At 63.4% G+C, this 8,126-nt stretch overlaps 2 pseudogenes; one reads left to right on the top strand and one right to left on the bottom strand.

The window, feature by feature from the left end:
* LOC141476072 (carboxy-terminal kinesin 2-like) overlaps positions 1-1,207 on the bottom strand; it is a 13,603-nt pseudogene extending 12,396 nt beyond the window's left edge.
* A 1,988-nt stretch (positions 1,208-3,195) lies between these two features.
* LOC141476071 (PHD finger protein 1-like) lies at positions 3,196-5,296 on the top strand (annotated as a pseudogene).
* The last annotated feature ends 2,830 nt before the right edge of the window (positions 5,297-8,126 follow it).

The following is an 8,126-nucleotide window of genomic DNA, read 5'->3' as shown; positions in this document are numbered from 1 at the left end:
CATTTTGCTGGAGGAAAGCAGGGAGATCTCCCCCCTCCGTGACCCACCTCCCTTTCCTGCAGCGCGGCCGCCAGCGCCCTGGCCTGCCCTTCGGCCTCGGCCACCGCTCGCCCCCCTTCCTCCACCTCCTCCTCCAGACGCCGCTTGTCCTCTGCCAAGCGCTGCGCCTCCCTCCGCCATTGATCTCTCTCATCCCGGCAGCTCGTCAGCTCCTTCTCCGTGCTCCTGGGGGACACGCACACCTCGTGTTAGGGGGGGGAAGTGACACCCCAATTCCCGGGGTGGGGGGCGGGGGGGGTCTCACTCCAGGCGGAGGGTGAGGAGGGTCCCCTGCTGCTGCTGCTCCTGCAGCTCCTTCTCCTGCTGCTCCAGGCGCTGGCGCAGCTCCTGGACCTGCTGCTCCAGCCCCGCTCTCACCCGGCGGCTGTCCCCCAGCGCAGCCCGCAGGTCTGACACCTGCCCCTTCAGGTCCCGGGGGGGCGCTTGGGGCGGGTGGCAGCGGTTGGTGCTGCTGGTGGGGCACCTGTGGGGACATCGGGGGGGTTGGGGGCACCAGGGGGACATCAGAGGGGAGACAACTGTGGGGACACTGGAGGGGTTGGGGATATGAGGGGACATGGGGGGGCACTCGAGGGGACACTGGGAGTTGGGGGCTCCAGGGGGACATCGGAGGGGAGACACCTGTGGGGACACGGGGAAAATGGGAGAGGGGCTTGGGGACGCCAAAGGGGCGCCTGTGAGGAGGTGAAGAGGGACTTGGGGAACACCGGGTGACATGGGAGGGGTGGCCCCGGGGACACCAAGGGAGTTGGGGGACACCAAGGGACTGGTCCCATCACTCACCAGGCCGTGGGGCGGCTGCAGCAGCCAGTTGAGGGGCTGGGGAGGGACACGGGGGAAGGGACATGGGGGAAGGGAGGGTGGGCTCCCAGTATGGTACTGGGACCAGTGCCACTCCCCCAGCCCCAGTCCCTACTCCCCTCCCCAGTTCCCCCCCCCCAGCCCCAGTCCCTACTCCCCCCCCCAGTTCCCCGTTACCTGCCCTGCCCGCCGCCCCCACGCTAAGGGGCAGGAGCGGGGCGCAGCCGTCGTCCCCCGCGGTCCGGACCCGTTTCCGCTCGGGCGCCGCCACCTTCTCCCCGGCGGGGGCCGGTCTCTTCCCGCGGGCTGCACGCACCGGCAGGCGGGAAGGGCCCGGCTCCGCCATCGCCTTCTCCTTGGCGGGGTCCATTCTCCTGTCGGGGCTCCACGCACCGGCCCGCAGGAAGAAAGCGACGCCCGCCGCGCCCCGCGCCCCTTTGAATAGCCCGGCACCGCCCCGCCCCGCCCCGCCCCGCCCCCGCGCGCGGCTCTCCGCCAATCGCCGCTCTCTCGCCGCCTCGCCCAGCCAATCGGCTGCCAGAGGCTGCCCCTCCTTTTGCGTCACGTGATGCCGCACGGGCCGCTCCCGCCAGGCCCGACTGCCGGCGCGGGGCGTGGAGATAGGCGTGGCTTGGGCGACGGGGGCGGGGCCTGGGGCTGGCGGAGCAGCGGGAGGCGGAGCCGTTGGGGGCGGAGAGATAGGCGGGACTTGCTGGAGGGAGGCGTGGTCTGATTTTGGCGGAGCGGCCGGGGAATGGGCGGTGGGGGCGGAGAGAGGGGCGTGGTCAGCGCGGCGGGGGCGGGGCCTGGAGCTGGGGGGCACAAGCCGAGCCCCGGGGGTGAGTTGGGGGCGGGGCCTGCGCGGCGGGGGCGGGGCCGGGGCAGCCCCGGGGTAGGGGGGGGCCGGGGCAGTTCGGGGAGGGGGAACGGGGCGGGGGGGGCAGCGCCGGAGCAGCCCCGGGTTCCCCCTCCCCCGCCCCGGGGCTGGTGCCCGCGGGGGTCCCCGGGGTGGGGGGGGGGGACCGGTGCCGCCGTCCCTCCGCGCCCTCCCTGTCCCCCCCGCTCGGCCCCGCCGCCGCCGGTAAGGGGGGGGGGCCGGGACCCCGGGACACCCCGCGCCCCGCCGGGACCCCCCCGGTGTCAACCCCCCCCCCCCGGGGCAGGGGGGCTGGGGAGGCGACCTCCCTGGACGGGACCGCCCCGCTGCCTGCGTGAGCCCCCCCCGACCGGGACACCCCCCTCCCAACCGGGACAGCCCCCCCGTCCCCCAAATCGGGACCCCCCCGAGCGGGATACATCCCCCCCCCCCAAACCCGGGGAGCTCCTCCCGAAACGGGACCCCACTAAACCGGGACACCCCCCCCAATCCGGGACACACCCCCCAGCCTGGGAGGGGCCCCCCCAAACCGGGAGCACTCAAAACGCACCCCCCCCCGCCCGCAAACCGGGACCCCCCCATCGCTGTGTGAGCCCCCCCCCGGACCGAGACCCCCTCCGATTGGGAACCTGCCCCCTCCCCCATTCCTCCATGACCCCCCCCAGGCTGGGACACCCCCCCCCCCAAACTGGGAGCCCCCTCCAATCCAAGACACCCCCTCCAAACTGGGAGCCCCTCCCGTTCTTCCCTGAGCCCCCCCAGTCCGAGACCCCCCCAAAGTGGGACCCCCCCCAGTCCTGCATGGGCCCCCCCAAACTGGAAGCCCCGCCTATTACTCCATGAGCCCCCCCCCCCAAGATCTGGACCCCTCCTCAAATTGGCACCCCCCCTCAGCCCCATTCCTTTGGGGGGGTGTCCCCCAAATCCTGCCCCCCCCCCAATCCCCTGCGTGAGCACCCCCAGATTGAGATCCCCCCCAACTGGGAGCCCCCACGTCCCAGCATGCCCCTCCCCCTGCCCCCACTGCAAGCCACCCCAAACTGGGACCCCCCCAAACTGGGACCCTGCCCCCATCCCAGCATGCCCCCCCCCCTAAAACTGGCACCCCCCCAAACTGGGAGCCCCCTCCAATCCAAGACACCCCCTCCAAACTGGGAGCCCCTCCCATTCTTCCCTGAGCCCCCCCAGTCCAAGACCCCCCCAAAGTGGGAACCCCGCCCAATCCTGCATGAGCCACCCAGGCTGGGACCCCCCCAAACTGGGACCCTCCCCCCATCCCAGCATGCTCCCCCCCCCAAACTGGGAGCCCCTCCCAGCCCCATTCCTTTGGGGGGGGGGGGTGGTAAATCCTGCCCCCCCCCATCCCTCTCCCCCGATGCATTTTTGGGGGGGGGTGTCCCTAGCTGGGGGTCACCCAGCTCCAACCCCCCCCCCCCCCAACAGGCACCCAGGATGTGATGGCGAGCGAGGCGGGGCCCCCCCCCAGCCGCGCCCCCCGCTGCCCCCCCCCAGCCGCCCCCCGCTTTTGGGAGGGCCAGGACGTTCTGGCCCATTGGACGGACGGGCTCCTCTACCTGGGCACCATCAAAAGAGTGGGTGCCCGACCCCCCTAAATGCCCCCCTCCCCCCAAATGGCCCCTCCCATTTTAACACCCCCCCCCCTCTTTTTTTTTTTTGCCCCCCCCCCCCCCCCAGGTGGACACGGGGCGCCGGGGCTGCCTGGTGCAATTCGAGGATAATTCCCAATTCCTCGTCCTTTGGAAAGACATCAGCCCCGGTAAGAGCCTCCTCCTAAATTAATGAACCTTCCTTTAATTAATGAACCCCCCCCTCTCCTTTAATTAATTACCCCCCCGTTGTTAATTGCCCCCCCCCCCCCCCGCTAGCGGCAGTGCCGGGTGAGGAACAATCCTGCTGCGTCTGCTCCGGCCGAGCCCTGAACCCCGAAAACCTCCTGGTTCGCTGCGAGAAGTGCGGCCATGGTGAGTGTGCCCCCCCCCGCACCTATTCCGGGGACACCCCCCCCCCAAAATGTAACAGCCCCCCCCCCCAAAGCCTACCACCAGCAGTGCCACCTCCCTGCCGCCCACCCCGCCGGACCCTGGATGTGCCGCCGCTGCGTCTTCGCCTTGGCCACCAAGGTGAGCCCCAACGAGGGGGGGGGGCGAGGGGGGGCGAGGGGTGTTTTGGGGGGGGGGCACCACACGGGACGCCCCCTCCCCTTCATTTGCCTCCCCCCCCCCTTCCTTGTCCCCGCAGAGGGGGGGGGGCGCTGAAGAAGGGCCCCCAAGCCAAGGCGATGCTCAGCATGAAGGCGGTGCTGCCCTACCAGCTGAAGACCCTGGAGTGGGACCCCCCCCCACCTCGCCAACCGCCAGCAGTGCTACTGCTACTGCGGGGGGTCCGGCGAGTGAGTACAGACCCCCCCTAACCCCCCCCGCTTTGCAATTTCGGGGTGCCCCCCCCCCTTAAATTAATTAATTAATTAATCCCCCCCCCCAGGTGGAACCTGAAGATGCTGCAGTGCCGGGGCTGCGCCCAGTGGTTCCACGAAGCCTGTACCCAGTGTCTGAGCAAACCCCTGCTCTACGGGGACCGGTGGGTCCGGGGGGGGGGGCAAGGGGGGGGAAAAGGGGTGACACCACCCCCACCCCCCCCTCCGGCTTCCTAATGGGGGGGGACACACTGTTAAATCCCCCCCTCCCCCCCGCTTTGAAATTCTTGCCCCCAGGTTTTACGTCTTCGAGTGCTGCGTCTGCACCGGGGGGGTCGAGAGCGTCCGGCGGCTGCCGCTGCGGTGGTGAGGGGGCGGGGGGGGCCCCAACTGCACCCCCCCCCAACTGCACCCCCCCCAACTGCACCTCCCCCCCCCCCCCAAATCGCACCCCCCAAACTGCACCCCCCGGCATCCCTCAATCTGCAGCCCCCAAACTCCACCCCACCCCCCCAGCACCCCCCCCAATGCACCTCCCCCACCCTGTACCCCCCCCCAAACTGCACCCACCCCCCCGCACCCCCTCATTTTTGGGGTCCCTCCACCCCCCCCTCATTTTTGGGGGCCCCCCCCAGGGTGGACATTGCCCCCCCATCACCCCCCATTTTTGGGGGTTTCCCAGAGAACCGTTCCCGTCATCACTCTGTATTTTTGGGGGCCCCCCCAGGACACCCTTCCCTCCACCCCCCCTGATTTTTTTGGGGGGCCTCCCCCTTATTTTCGGCCCCCCCCCCAGGGTGGACATCGCCCACCTCATCCTCTACCACCTGAGCGTCTGCTGCAAGAAGAAATACTTCGATCTGGAGCGGGAGATCCTGCCCTTCACCAACGCCAACTGGGACGCGCTGCTGCTGGGGCCGGTACGGGGGGTGCCCGCACCCCAAAAACCACGGGGGGGGGTCGGGGAGGGGTGGTCTCACCCCCCCTATGCCCCTGCAACCCCCCCCCCCCCCCCTGCAGCTCACCGAGACCCCCAAAGGGGAGCGCTACGGGCAGCTGCTGGGGGCTCTCAGCGCCACAAGGACAGGTGGGTGCCCCCCTCCGAACCCCCAAACCCCTCCTGACCCCCCCACCCCCCCAGCACCCCTAAATCCTTCCTGATGCCCCTGAATGCCCCCAGCCCCCCACGAACCCCCCCCAAAGCCCCCCAGACCCCTGCCCCCATGTTCGCTTCTCAGCCCCCCCCTCTCCCCCAGGTTCATCTCAAAGCCCCCCCCAAAGCCCCCCCTCCAAGCTCCCAGCCCCTCCCAGACCCCCTAAAAGACCCCCCCCGACCCTCCAAACCACCCCAAAGGCCCCCCCCAGCCCCCTCCCCAAACCCTTCCTCCTCCCCAGGTTCATCTCTCAGCCCCCCCAAACGCCCCCCCCCTCCCCCAAACCACCCCAGAGCCCCCTCCAGACCCCCACAAGACCCTCCCCCCAAACCCAAGGCCCCCCATCAGGCCCCCCCCCCAGCCCTCTCCAGAAGCGCCCCTCCCCCCCAACCCCCCTCTCCCCCCCCAGGTTCATCTCTCAGCCCCCCCTCTCCCCCTTGGTTCATCTCAATGCCTCCCCCCCAAGCCCCCAGCTCCCCCAAGCCCCTAAAAGACCCCCCCCTTAACCCCCCCCAGATCCCCTCAAACCCCTCCTCCCCCCCCCAGGTTCATCTCTCAGCCCCCGCAGCCCCCCCCCTCTCCCCCCAGGTTCATCTCAAAGCCCCCCCCAAAGCTCCGAAGCCCCCCCTCCAAGCCCCCAGCCCCTCCCAACCCCCTAAAAGACCCCCCCTAGCCACTACTATCATAGCTTGGCTGGGTGCACCCTTCAGGCCACCAAGTAACATTGAGATATTTGTCTGGAGACGCGACTGGCCATCTGGCGGTGGCTATGGTTTCGCAACCCCAATAGGCACAATAATGATGATTAGGGTGATTACAGTAACCTTTTCCCGGATTTGAGCTGGGACACCAATAGGTAGCCCTTACATTCACCCAGGGTTCACACCCTGTGCCCCCAGGAAATCCCACTGCAGCTCCTATTAGTTCGCAATTGGTTAAATTAAAAGAGGGTGCTCCCGCAGTAATATTCATTGGGAGGATCCTGGCTTCATTCCAACTGGAGATAGTCCAATTAAAGGGCTGATGTGGATACCCTAATATCCTGGATATTAAAAGACTTAGTAAGATAACAGCCTTCATTTCCCCACAGTTCAATACCTCTCTGCCTTCCTCGTCTACTCTTTTGCGGAGAGCAACGGGATTTCAGTATCTTCTCGGCAGCAGGAGGTAGTCTTCAGGGGAACCCAGCTGGTATCCTGTCAACAATTTAAATATTTCCACCTGTTTGGCTGTTGTGCCCGTTTCCAGACAAATTCTATGGCACACAGTCTTAGAACTTTATACCAGTCCGTTTCATATACTTCCCAAAGTTCAGGTATTGACAATTCCCATCCACAAAATAATTTACAGATCTCCACTGGATCATCTGGTTCCCGGATATACCTTAAGTCTTTACGACATTTCATGCAATAATTTTGCCTGTTAAATGAAACACAAGACCATTTTCTGTTACAATTTAAACGCTGGCATACAACCCAACATAAGTGCCCAGAGGTAGGGTGTTTTAGACAGGGTATTCCACGGGGACCTCCTATCCCGGATGACACATGTATTTCTGTTTCTGTTTCACAACAAAAGGGAAAAACCTGGGGAGTTCCAGTGAGTTTATATAGCCCAGACCCCCCCGTTTGGTCAGGGATCCTCTCTTCACTCCAGGGTGCAAAATATACTCTCCGCAGATTATTTCCGGGTGATAGTTGGAACCATTGATATAAACTATTTCTTACTTCTCTCCTAGAATGATTCATTTACCAACTTCACTCCGTCTGATTGTTACCCGGAGATCCCCTGGTTGCGTCGTTACTGTCCACTTTTCTGGAAAGATAGGTCCCTTAATTCGGCTGGCATGAGTCCATCCTTTTTCCGCTGTCCGTACAGCCGTATCTGTAGTAAGTAAAACAACAAAAGGTCCCTCCCAACAGGGTGTTAAGGAGGTTTCTTTCCAGGTCTTAATTAATACCTGGTCTCCAGGCTGGACTCGGTGCAAAGAGATGTCCAAGGGGGGTCTTTGTACTACCAAGCCCTTCCTTCTTAGTTCCTGTCTTCTTTTTGTGAGTTCCAAAATGTATTCTGTTAATATTTTATCTTCAACCTTTGGATGCTCTACTAATAACCCAAAATCATAAGGCATCCCATACAACATTTCAAAGGGGGATATACCAGTATCTGTTCTTGGTTGGGTCCTAATATAAAGCAAAGCCAACGGTAAACATTTAACCCAATTCATTTTTGTTTCCACCATAAGTTTAGTTAAGTGTTTCTTTATTTCCCCATTCATTCTCTCTACTCTTCCAGAACTTTGTGGGTGCCAGGGGGTATGATACTCCCACTTTGTACCGAACAATTCAGTTATTCCTTTAATCACTTTAGATGTAAAGTGTGGGCCTCGGTCTGAGTCTATTACTGCAATAGTTCCATATCTCAGGATAATTTCTTCCAACAGAATTTTAATAACTGTCTTGGCAGTAGCCCTTACCACTGGAAAGGCTTCTACAAAGTGTGTGAGGTGATCAACCAAGACTAATAAATACTGATATCGCCCGACCTTCGGCAATTCGGTAAAATCCACCTGTATTTTCTCAAAGGGTCTCTTAGCCAGTTCCCGACCCCCTTGAACCTTTTCCCTCAGTTGTCGTTTATTCACTCTGCGACACGTTAGACACCCTTCTAAAATTCTCTTGGCCAGATTGTAGATTCCAACACAGGCATAGTTCGTTTCGAATTGATCTACTAATGCCTGAACCCCCCAGTGTGTTTTATCATGCAACTTGTTTAATACTTTTCGAGCTAGTCCTTTTGG

Source organism: Numenius arquata, chromosome 28 (assembly GCF_964106895.1).
Source record: "Numenius arquata chromosome 28, bNumArq3.hap1.1, whole genome shotgun sequence".
NCBI classification, from domain to species: Eukaryota; Metazoa; Chordata; class Aves; order Charadriiformes; family Scolopacidae; genus Numenius; species Numenius arquata.
This window is presented reverse-complemented; position numbering and strand designations above follow the sequence as displayed.